This window comes from Haemaphysalis longicornis, unplaced genomic scaffold (genome assembly GCF_048455015.1).
Source record: "Haemaphysalis longicornis isolate Haplotype H1 unplaced genomic scaffold, Haemaphysalis longicornis Haplotype H1 scaffold_4, whole genome shotgun sequence".
Taxonomy (NCBI): Eukaryota; Metazoa; Arthropoda; class Arachnida; order Ixodida; family Ixodidae; genus Haemaphysalis; species Haemaphysalis longicornis.
The window spans coordinates 139,463,810-139,472,985 of NW_027526361.1; the positions used below are offsets into that span (position 1 = coordinate 139,463,810).

Consider the following 9,176-nt stretch of genomic DNA (forward strand, 5'->3'; position numbering starts at 1 on the left):
AATAATCGAGATATGAAATAAAACATATGAAGCAGCGGTGACCCCCCACCCACTTTCCGGCGATTTCTCTATGGCATCACACGATCTTTTTACGATTGGCGTCAAACGACCTGAGGCACCGCCTGCGCAATTGTAGAGGGGCCCATAGGCGTCAACTACGTGGGGGCAACGGGGCGCGGGCCCCCACCGAGCTTCCCCGGTGGGGGCGTCGCCCCCACCGGGGAAGTTCGTGTGGAAGTCTCTCCGTCCGGCCGGCCGGGGCCATTCTATTGACAGTTGGTGAAACCTGTAATGACCTCGCAGCTAGTGTAACTATACCGACCAGTACGCACCAGCTCTTTGCACGCTCTAAAGCGGCAACTACCCCTGACAACTGACATTTCGCCGGCGTTACAAGAGAAACACCGACGTCTCTCCCCAAGTAGCACAGAACATTAGAATAACGTTATCTGGAAGTTGCGAAAGTTTAAATAACGTTAAATGTTACGAGGCAATGTTTATGTAACGTTTAAAAAAAACATTCAATGTTTATGTTATGTTAGAAACGTTATTTTTACGTTGAAAACAAACATGTATGTTAACGTTTTGTTCCCAACATTTATTTAACGTTTAGGAAACAACTTAAAACCAATGTTAGAAATACTAATGTTATTACAATGCTCATACTCAACATTAAAGTAATGTAAATATACAAACATTATAATAACGTTCAGGACATGTTCAGGAAACAACTTATCCCCAATGTTAGAAATGGTAACGTTATTAAAATGCTCAGGACTCAACATTAAAGTAATGTACAAATTGAAACATTATAATAACGTTCAGGGCATGTTCACGGCAGAAAATTAATGGGATGTAAAAATGTAAACATTATTATAATGTTAAGAAGTACCCGCAAAGCAACGTTATAGGTAACATCTTTATTGCAACATTATTACAATGTTCAAGGCATAGCGTTGAAGTAATTTTAGAAATTTAACGTTATTAAAATGCTCGAGGTAATACTGTCAGGTAACATAATAAATCTGAACATAAGCATAACATTTATGTTACAACGGCAGGGTGATGTTATGCTTGAAGCATTAGCGAAATGTTCAAACTAATTGCACAATACAACTGGCTTTTACCAAAGTCTTCAGGGGTACAGGGGGTCAAAACAAGTCCTCCCCCAGAAATTTCTCGTGAGGGAAGTGGGGAGGGGGGGGGGGGAGGGGTCATCCAGGACGGGTGATTCGCGCGAACGTGAATCGCACGCGCCAGATAACGCTTCCAGGCTCCAGCACGTACCGGTCGGTTCTTCTGGCTCCCTCTTCACCATTTTGACATATTAAAGGGAAGAGGGGGAGGATATTTCGGGTTATTTCCTTATTTCACATATATAGAACTTTGCATCTTGTGCCGTCGGCGTGTCACCACCGATTCTGCTATCTTTGGCGTGTCTTCCGCGGCCAACTTCCAGCTCGTTTGAGCAGCTCTGGTGGCTCAAACCCCCCCCCCCCCCTTCCGCATCCGATATAAAATCCTGGCTACGGCAATGCTTTTAAAAATCGCAGCCACATTATTTCAGTGCTTGACTGCATTTTGACGCCGCCGGAGATGTGCTGAGACAAATGTTGTAAGTGTGTATGCGTGCGTGTTTATTTTGTGTTATGAGCCCAGCCCAGCCCAGGAAATGGGCAAGCCAACGTGTTGAGGAGGATAAATTACAGCGCCAATCGTGTCATCAGTTGTGGTTTTGGCCGCTGCGAGTCCGCGCGAAACATTTCTCAGGCAAGGCGGCTTTCCCCTCAGTTGCCTTTTGTTCCCTCAGAGGAATAGCTCCGTCAACAACCGGTCCCATTTATGACCAGTCCTATTGTTGCCCACCGCCGCTCCCCTCGTTTTGCAAGGCGTGTATCATGCGGGTGCGCGCGGCGGGTGGGGGCTTGCTCCCCCTCTCAAGACCTGCAGGGGAAGAGCGTCAACAGCCTGTTCTTGTGTCTTGTATTCCGGCGTGAGGCTGCCTGGTATTTTTCTTTTCTGTCATCTGCACCGAGCGCAAGAAAGAGCGACAGCACAGAGCAGCAGAAGGTGTTTTGCGTCATCGAGAAATACACTTGTTGCCGGGAAACAACGATTTGCAAGTCAAATGCAGGTTACTTCAAATATACACGAAAGCACGCTTTTAACTATTTTCAGTAAGCATCATATGAAGTTAAATTTATTTTAGGAATTGACTAGGAATGATTAGGAATGAATGACTAGGATGAATGAATGAATGAATGAAATAATGAATGAATGACTAGGAATGAATAGGAATAGAAAAAAATGAATAGGAATTGACAGTGTTATGTGTAATTTTTACATTCCTGTCACGTTTGCACCGCAAATTCTGCGCCATTGAAGCAGAAAACAAAAATGCGAGAGCTGCTTCTTATCAATGCGGCGATCGAATTAACACCCAGTGGATGATTTGGTAGATCTGTAACGAACTCACACCTACAGTGAAAGCCAGAGTTGCCCTGCGCATGCAACGCGAGACTGCGACACCGCAGTTTCGCGTTATTTTGTTTCGCATTACCCATATAAAGTACAACAGCATTGTTATGGTGCATCATTCACAGAGGAAGAAGACACGAACGCCAGTGCCTAGCCTGCTCGCACGTGTGCTAAATTGTAGCCAAAACAACACGCTGGGTGCGCTCAGATCGACTCTGAGGTGTACATGTATTGAAAAGGAAGAAGCCGAAGCTCTGGCGTTCTTGGTCTGCGCGGAGCCTTCTGTTATGTAAATACGCCTTGTTGGTTGATGGGTTGTAGGGTTTAACGCGCCGATGCAACGCAGGCGATGAGGCGCGCCGTAGTGAAGGGCTCCGGATTAATTTTGACCACCTGGGGATCTGTAACGTGCGCCTAAATCTCGTACGCACGGGCGTTTTTGCTTTTCGCCTCCATCGGAAAAGCGGCCGCAGCGGCCGGGAATCGAACCAGCGTCCTCGTGCCCAGCAGCACAACGCCTTAGCCACTGAGCCACCAAGGCGGGTGTAAATACGCCTTGTAAATACATCTTCGTTTCACGTCTTCCTCTCTGTAACATTTTGGTGGCGGTTGCTAACCATATATCCATGCTCCTGCCCTGAGCCTATACGAGCGCGTAAGTGCTCACTATCGATGATACCCTGCGCTCACGCTCGCGCTACAAACGGCTAGCCTCCTGGTTATAAGTTTAGTCGGGAAATCGACTTCATGATGTCGATGGGCGGTGGACCCTAGGTGAAATCAAGCACCGGGACCCTTGCGAAGTATCTAACCAAGCTGTACAGCCTTCCTTTGTAGCCGTATAACTGTATTTCTAGAGTGGATTTCAACTTTTAACATCTACGTATATAAACTGCACTCCGCTGTCGCTCCAATTCCTCCCCATAGCGCTGCGCTGGCGGCACGATTGCTGCCTAAATATTTTGATGTCTGCTGCTGCGGTGTTGTTAATTCACTGCAAAAGCTATAATGTTTGACAACTGTATTACCTTTGATGAAACTTCATAAAAATGTTTAGGCGACGAAATTGAAACTTTGAAAACTTCCCTTTGCGGCAGACGTAATCAATTCGTCAATTTTGATGCAAGCCTAGGTTTATCCGCCGTGTAAAAGCACGCACCACGTCGAAATATAGAGTTACGCGTACAGTTAAACCTGTATGTAAAGAAGTTGATAAAAATTCAAAATTTTCGTTACATGCAGGTTTTCATTATATGCAAGTTTCGATTTAAGGCACCCGTAAATGAAGCCGAAACTAAATCAGAATACTTGACATCAGGGATAGTGAACTCTCCCTTCAAGAATTTATTTCAGAGTGAAAAAAATGCTCTATTTGCGGCTTCTGCTTTTCCACGAAATTTTTCAGTACACGGCAGTCCAAAGAATCAAGGTCACTTATACCCCTGTATTCGCAAGCGTAACGTAACTATCAATTTTGCCTTTTGACACTCTTCGCTGCTTTAACCAGTTTCAAGGAGCAAACGTGTGCTGAAAGGGCGCCTTTTCGCGAACTTGATGCTATTTAATTGTGCACTCAAACTTTTTGAGAAGGTGCTAGCTGGGATGCTGTACCGAACGACAACGTTGATCCTACTTGCCTGCGGAGACGGCACCTGAAATTGCGAGCTTGTCTTGAAAAGACAAATCTTTTTGTTTTCTAGTAGCAGAACTCATCACCAACGAACCTACACCTCAGAAATCAGTGGAGACGCGCGAATATACTCACCGACAGTTGGGCCTAGCACCTAAGCGACACCACACTCACATTGGAAACACACGGTAGTTTGCAGCGCGGGCAATGTTCACTAAATTAGTGCATATCTCCAGCCAATTTTTCAGAAAAAGTGCAAAGAACGATGGCTAATCAGCGTAGCGAATTCGTTACATGAATGTGTAACTGTTGCCATGCCTTCGTTATATAGAGGTCAGGTCGAAAACGCATCGTTTTCAATGAGGCTGGCAATGGGGATTTGAAAAACTTTGTTAAATCCAGGAATTCGTCACATGGAAGTTAGTTACATCCTGGTTCAAATGTAATTGAAATGACTCCTTTTTTCCCATTTTGTGCCTTGCAGACATTGTGCTAACTCAAAGCCCGAATTCTTCTCACAGGCAAGGACAAGACGATTAGGAAGTATTCGAGTCCTTATAATCAGCCGAAGCGCAATGTTTAGCCTCCAATTACGCGAACTTCGTTTAAAACCTTGAGTTGCGTTTGTTGTTGAAAAGCTGCGTACCCATATTTTTCCCATCATCGTGTGCGGCGTAAGGACACGAAGCCCTCGAAAAATGGGGAGGGTGAGGGAAGAGGGGGGGGGGGGGGGGGATCGAGCCTTTCAGCGCCCACTTTGTTGGCGCCTATGCCATCGAGCTAATTTGAAACGAATCATCCGATCTCAGTGTCTCCCTGTTACTGTTATGACGGGGTCTGGGACATTTCGGTGAAGCACGTTTCGGCGCACGGGCTTTCCGATGCACGGACTTCTCGGTTCAAAGGCATTTCGATGCGAAAACATTTGAAGAACAGATATGGTTACTCGTAGTGTGCTCCTAACGTGCCGCGATGGAAGAAGACAACGACGGTAGAAAACGACGACGAAGCGTTTGAGTACGCAAGCAGTGCACGTGCAGTTTTCTGGAAACAGCGGTAATAAGACAACGCCAGCGGTGCGCTAGCTGTCTCGAGCAGGTCATGTAAAATATATTTGTTGGTACTAGCCACCTACTTCGGTCTGGTTCTTGTATGCCTTATTTGCTTTGAACGTATTGTTGTATTTTGATTTTGGTAAATCATATGTCGTGAATGACTATTTACTGCACTTACTGAATTTTTTTATTATATTAATGCCGCGTTTAAAAAGTTTATCTTACGATTTGTGTCCATTGTTAGGTTTTTCTTTAACACACTTCAAGCAACACCTATTATAAAGCAAATTTATTTTACTCGTTGCGACTTATTTCCTATTAAGTTGTGGTTCTTTGGGCAGGGGAGAGATTGCTCTAGATTCACTCAGAAAACATTTTAGAAAACGTTAGAAAGAGCAGTTTCTAGCCGTAATATCCCGTAATTTGCGTAATATTCCGTGATTTACTGTGAAATGATATACTATTATTTCTAGTCGTGAGACTATGTAATTTTCGGAGCCGTTTAACGGGGGAGGAAGAAGGGGGGGGGGGGGGGGGGAGATGGACTCCATGTGCGAAGGCATTCCTGGCGAAGGCATGCTTTATCTGCGATCAGGCGAGAAATTACGTAATCGTGTTCGCTAATAGTGTTCAAGGCTGCAGGGGTAACTCGCTTGTTTAAAGCATACATGTACGAAAAAAAAAACAACCCTTTTTTGTAGTTATGTGACCACACAGTTATTCCATACGCACCAGCCGGACTGGTTAAGTTGCCCACAATTCTTTTTTCATCGAAGCATGATATTTCTGACTAGTGAATCAAAACGTTGAAGTTCTAGTTTACAAAAAAAATGCCACTGGTGTTTTTTACAAATTTTCTCCCTACACCACTCGTATTTCATGTTTGGTTATGAAGCGTTCCTTGATCCGGGCATCACGATCAGTCTCGTTCAAAGTCAATCTTGTTCGCGAGTCCTCTTCATTTTGTTCGTTGAGACGAGCAGGTAAGGCTGTCTTCACTTTGCGATGTAAAAGGCGAACTTCGCGGCGCTGTCCCCAAGGGCGGGTGGAGAAGTTTCCCGTCGCATTGTGCGACGTTCCTTTGTGTAGCATCCCCCCACGGCTTTTTGTTCATTCAGACAGGTTTCAGCCGCAGACAGCGGCTGCGGAAAGTTGCTTGGAGATCCACTGCCTTCTCGCCCCATATGAGAGGGAAAGAAAAAAGGGCAAGGGCTCAAGGGGTCTTTTCTCGCCACTGCCGACCCCGTGCGCACCCAGCTCCAGTCGTTACACCGGATCGTTTACCTGGAACACTGCAGTTGTAGACGTAAGTATATTCGCAAGCGCATGCTTGTTCAGTCGTAGCCTGTTCGATGGTGTTATATCTTTCTCCGTGGTCTGTCCAACCGAGACCCGTTTATCGCTGGATATTCAAAACGAAGCGCCAGAGGCGGCGTTTGGGCAATGTAAGCGACATACAAGGAATGTGTGCAGGAGCAACTCGTGAGTATTTTCTTGCTTATAGGCCCGTGCACACTTGCGACGAACAACGCGATTTCTGTCGCGGCGACAAATTGGCCGAGACCGAACGACAAAACGGATCGCCGGGCGGCAAAAGTTTCCGAAATCGCGTCTCATCGTCGCAAGTGTGAACGGGCCTTTGAACTATATAGTAGGCAGTATTGATGGAAGAATCGATGTTACGGGTACGTTGCATGGAAACTATTTTTGTTCGTTGCATGGAAACGATTTTTGCGCGCTTTGTGCAAAGCAAAGTGAATTCGGATAACTAACCTCGCCCACACTCGAATGATCTTCACTTTTCAGCCGGGCAAGTGAGGTAGCGGCTTGGGCACGCGAAACAAAATAATGTGCGTGTCACGTTAGTTCGCTGTGCGAAATTTTGAAAAAAAAAAAAAAAAAGCATTACATTTGCCCCTAATTGCCTGGCGATGCGATAATTATGTTGGGAACGCCGGGGTTCCCTAACGTGAAAAAAAAAAAGGGGGGGGGGGGTGCAGCCAGTGCAGCTACTTCGGAATGTAGTCGATACAAACGCAATCGAACAGGACAGAATGCACCCCTTGGTAGCCTATTTTGCCGCTGGTTAACTTAGACGGTATGACGGTATACCTATCGCAAAAAGTTCGTCAGACTTCTGGGATATATTGTTAAAAGCTGCAAACCTGAGCCTTTTGTAGTAGCTTTCTTCGCTGGCGAGTAAGCAACCAGACAACCTGCGTGACTATATAGCCAACTTTGTTAGAAAGGGGCACTTTGAGGGCTGAAGGTGTCACAGAGGGTGGGAAAAAGTGCGCTGTTCGAGTACATGCGTTCGTTTGCGACTTCCATTTTTGAAATGCATTAAAGCAGCATAGCGCGTTCTTGAGTTGTGAGAAATGCACCCCAAAAGGCTGGTAAATAGCAGCTGGTAAAGAGTCGAAGTCACTTTCATTGCAGGCTATGGTTTTCAAGATACCCTCAAACCGGGAAAGCCGCGGAGTTCATCGACGATGAGTGCCAATCCCGAGACCATAGAAACTGGTAAGTAAATATTGTGTAAATGGCTAGCGGGTTTAGCGAATCAAAATGGAAAAGCGAATTCAATCGATAACGCACAGCACAACAGGAGCTGGAATGACCAGGGCAGGTGCCACTTTCAACTAAGCCGATAAAGATCCGAAGGGGGGAATTGGGGTTAAGAGGTGTGGGAGGTACTTGGTCATGCTAGCGATCACCCACTTCCTCTAAAGGGAACCGTTCCGCCCAAAAGAGGTCACTCTGGATACAGAATTTTGCCTACTGCGCGTACTTTATCAGAATTGTTTGGAACCAACACGCTTTCATTGGGGCCGCATTGATCATGCACAGCCGTCGTTCGCCGAAATAAAACCGACATGCTTCGAGCAAAAAGGCTAGTTCTAGTACTGTTCATCGGTGGTGCGGTTTCCAACAGCTTGAATCAAAGGCTTTTACAGCCGTGGTTCCAGGCGCTCTTCCCAACTTTTGAAAAATCCAGTAAATGCTCAGCAGTGATGAATAACAGGGTGCGTTTCATATGACGAGGTAACAACGCCGAGCGTGAAAAAACAAAAACCATGGTTAAAGTGAACGCTAACAAATTTAGCGGCTGCAATGATACGCATGGCTTTGACTGAAAAACAGAACCTTCCTGCATTAGTGCAAATAAAAAAAAAAAGAAGAATGCCCGGGTTGTTGTAAAATGCTCAAATTCTTCCTCCTTTCTTCCCCTAGCCTGTTCCAAGCGTGTATTAAACATGTCACACAACTCTTTTCAGTGCTGAGAAAGACTAGGATCGAAGTTGTTCGTTTATGAGTTCCCACTTTGGTTCCCTTTATTACGTAAGTAAACTTGGACCATTATACACATTCGTGTTTAATGGGTGTTTCTTTTGTGTGAACCATCTGTAATACCTCTGTAGCACTTTGTGTTCTTTTTTAGGTGAAAGATCTGCCGGACTGGAGGAGCAAACGTCGTCGCTTCTACAACCAAGCGAATTTTCAGATGGGTTGTTTCGATTGAGGTAGCGGTCATCTATATACAGTTGGACAGGAAGAAAAGAAGAAAAAGGACCGAGGGGTTAGTATCCGTTCCCGAATAGTATTTGGTGAGTGTAGAAAATTTCTGAGAGCGTATTTTGATTTGTTTTAGTAGTTCAATTTATGAACTGCTATGCAGCCCATAACTAGTCGCGCCCTATGCTTTCCAGCTGCTGCTGGTGTGACGCAGGTCACAGTCGATAGCGGGCCACATCTTTGGTGACTGGATCCACTTTGCGAATATTAGGCTTACAGGAACCCACAAGGTAAGCAATAAACTAATATTCTCAAAATTTAATAGTGCATTTATATTTAAATGATTTTCATCCTAATCTCTGCCTAATAAAAATACATGAACCATGCAGAAGACACAACACTCCGCTAGCGAGCGACTTTGACGAATAGTCACTAACCTGTATAGGTTACTGACTCGGGAGATTCAAGTTGGGAGTCAGGTGACCCAAAATTTTGTG

At 45.3% G+C, this 9,176-nt stretch overlaps 1 long non-coding RNA gene across 2 annotated transcripts; it reads left to right on the top strand.

The window, feature by feature from the left end:
• The first annotated feature begins 5,710 nt into the window (after positions 1-5,710).
• Positions 5,711-8,638, top strand: LOC144180598 (uncharacterized). Of its 2 annotated transcripts, none has more exons than XR_013324466.1 (4): positions 5,711-6,469; positions 7,603-7,686; positions 8,442-8,505; positions 8,606-8,638. It is a non-coding gene; the product is annotated as an uncharacterized LOC144180598 (long non-coding RNA). The 2 variants fall into 2 exon arrangements; XR_013324467.1 differs by having other exon boundaries at positions 8,586-8,636.
• The last annotated feature ends 538 nt before the right edge of the window (positions 8,639-9,176 follow it).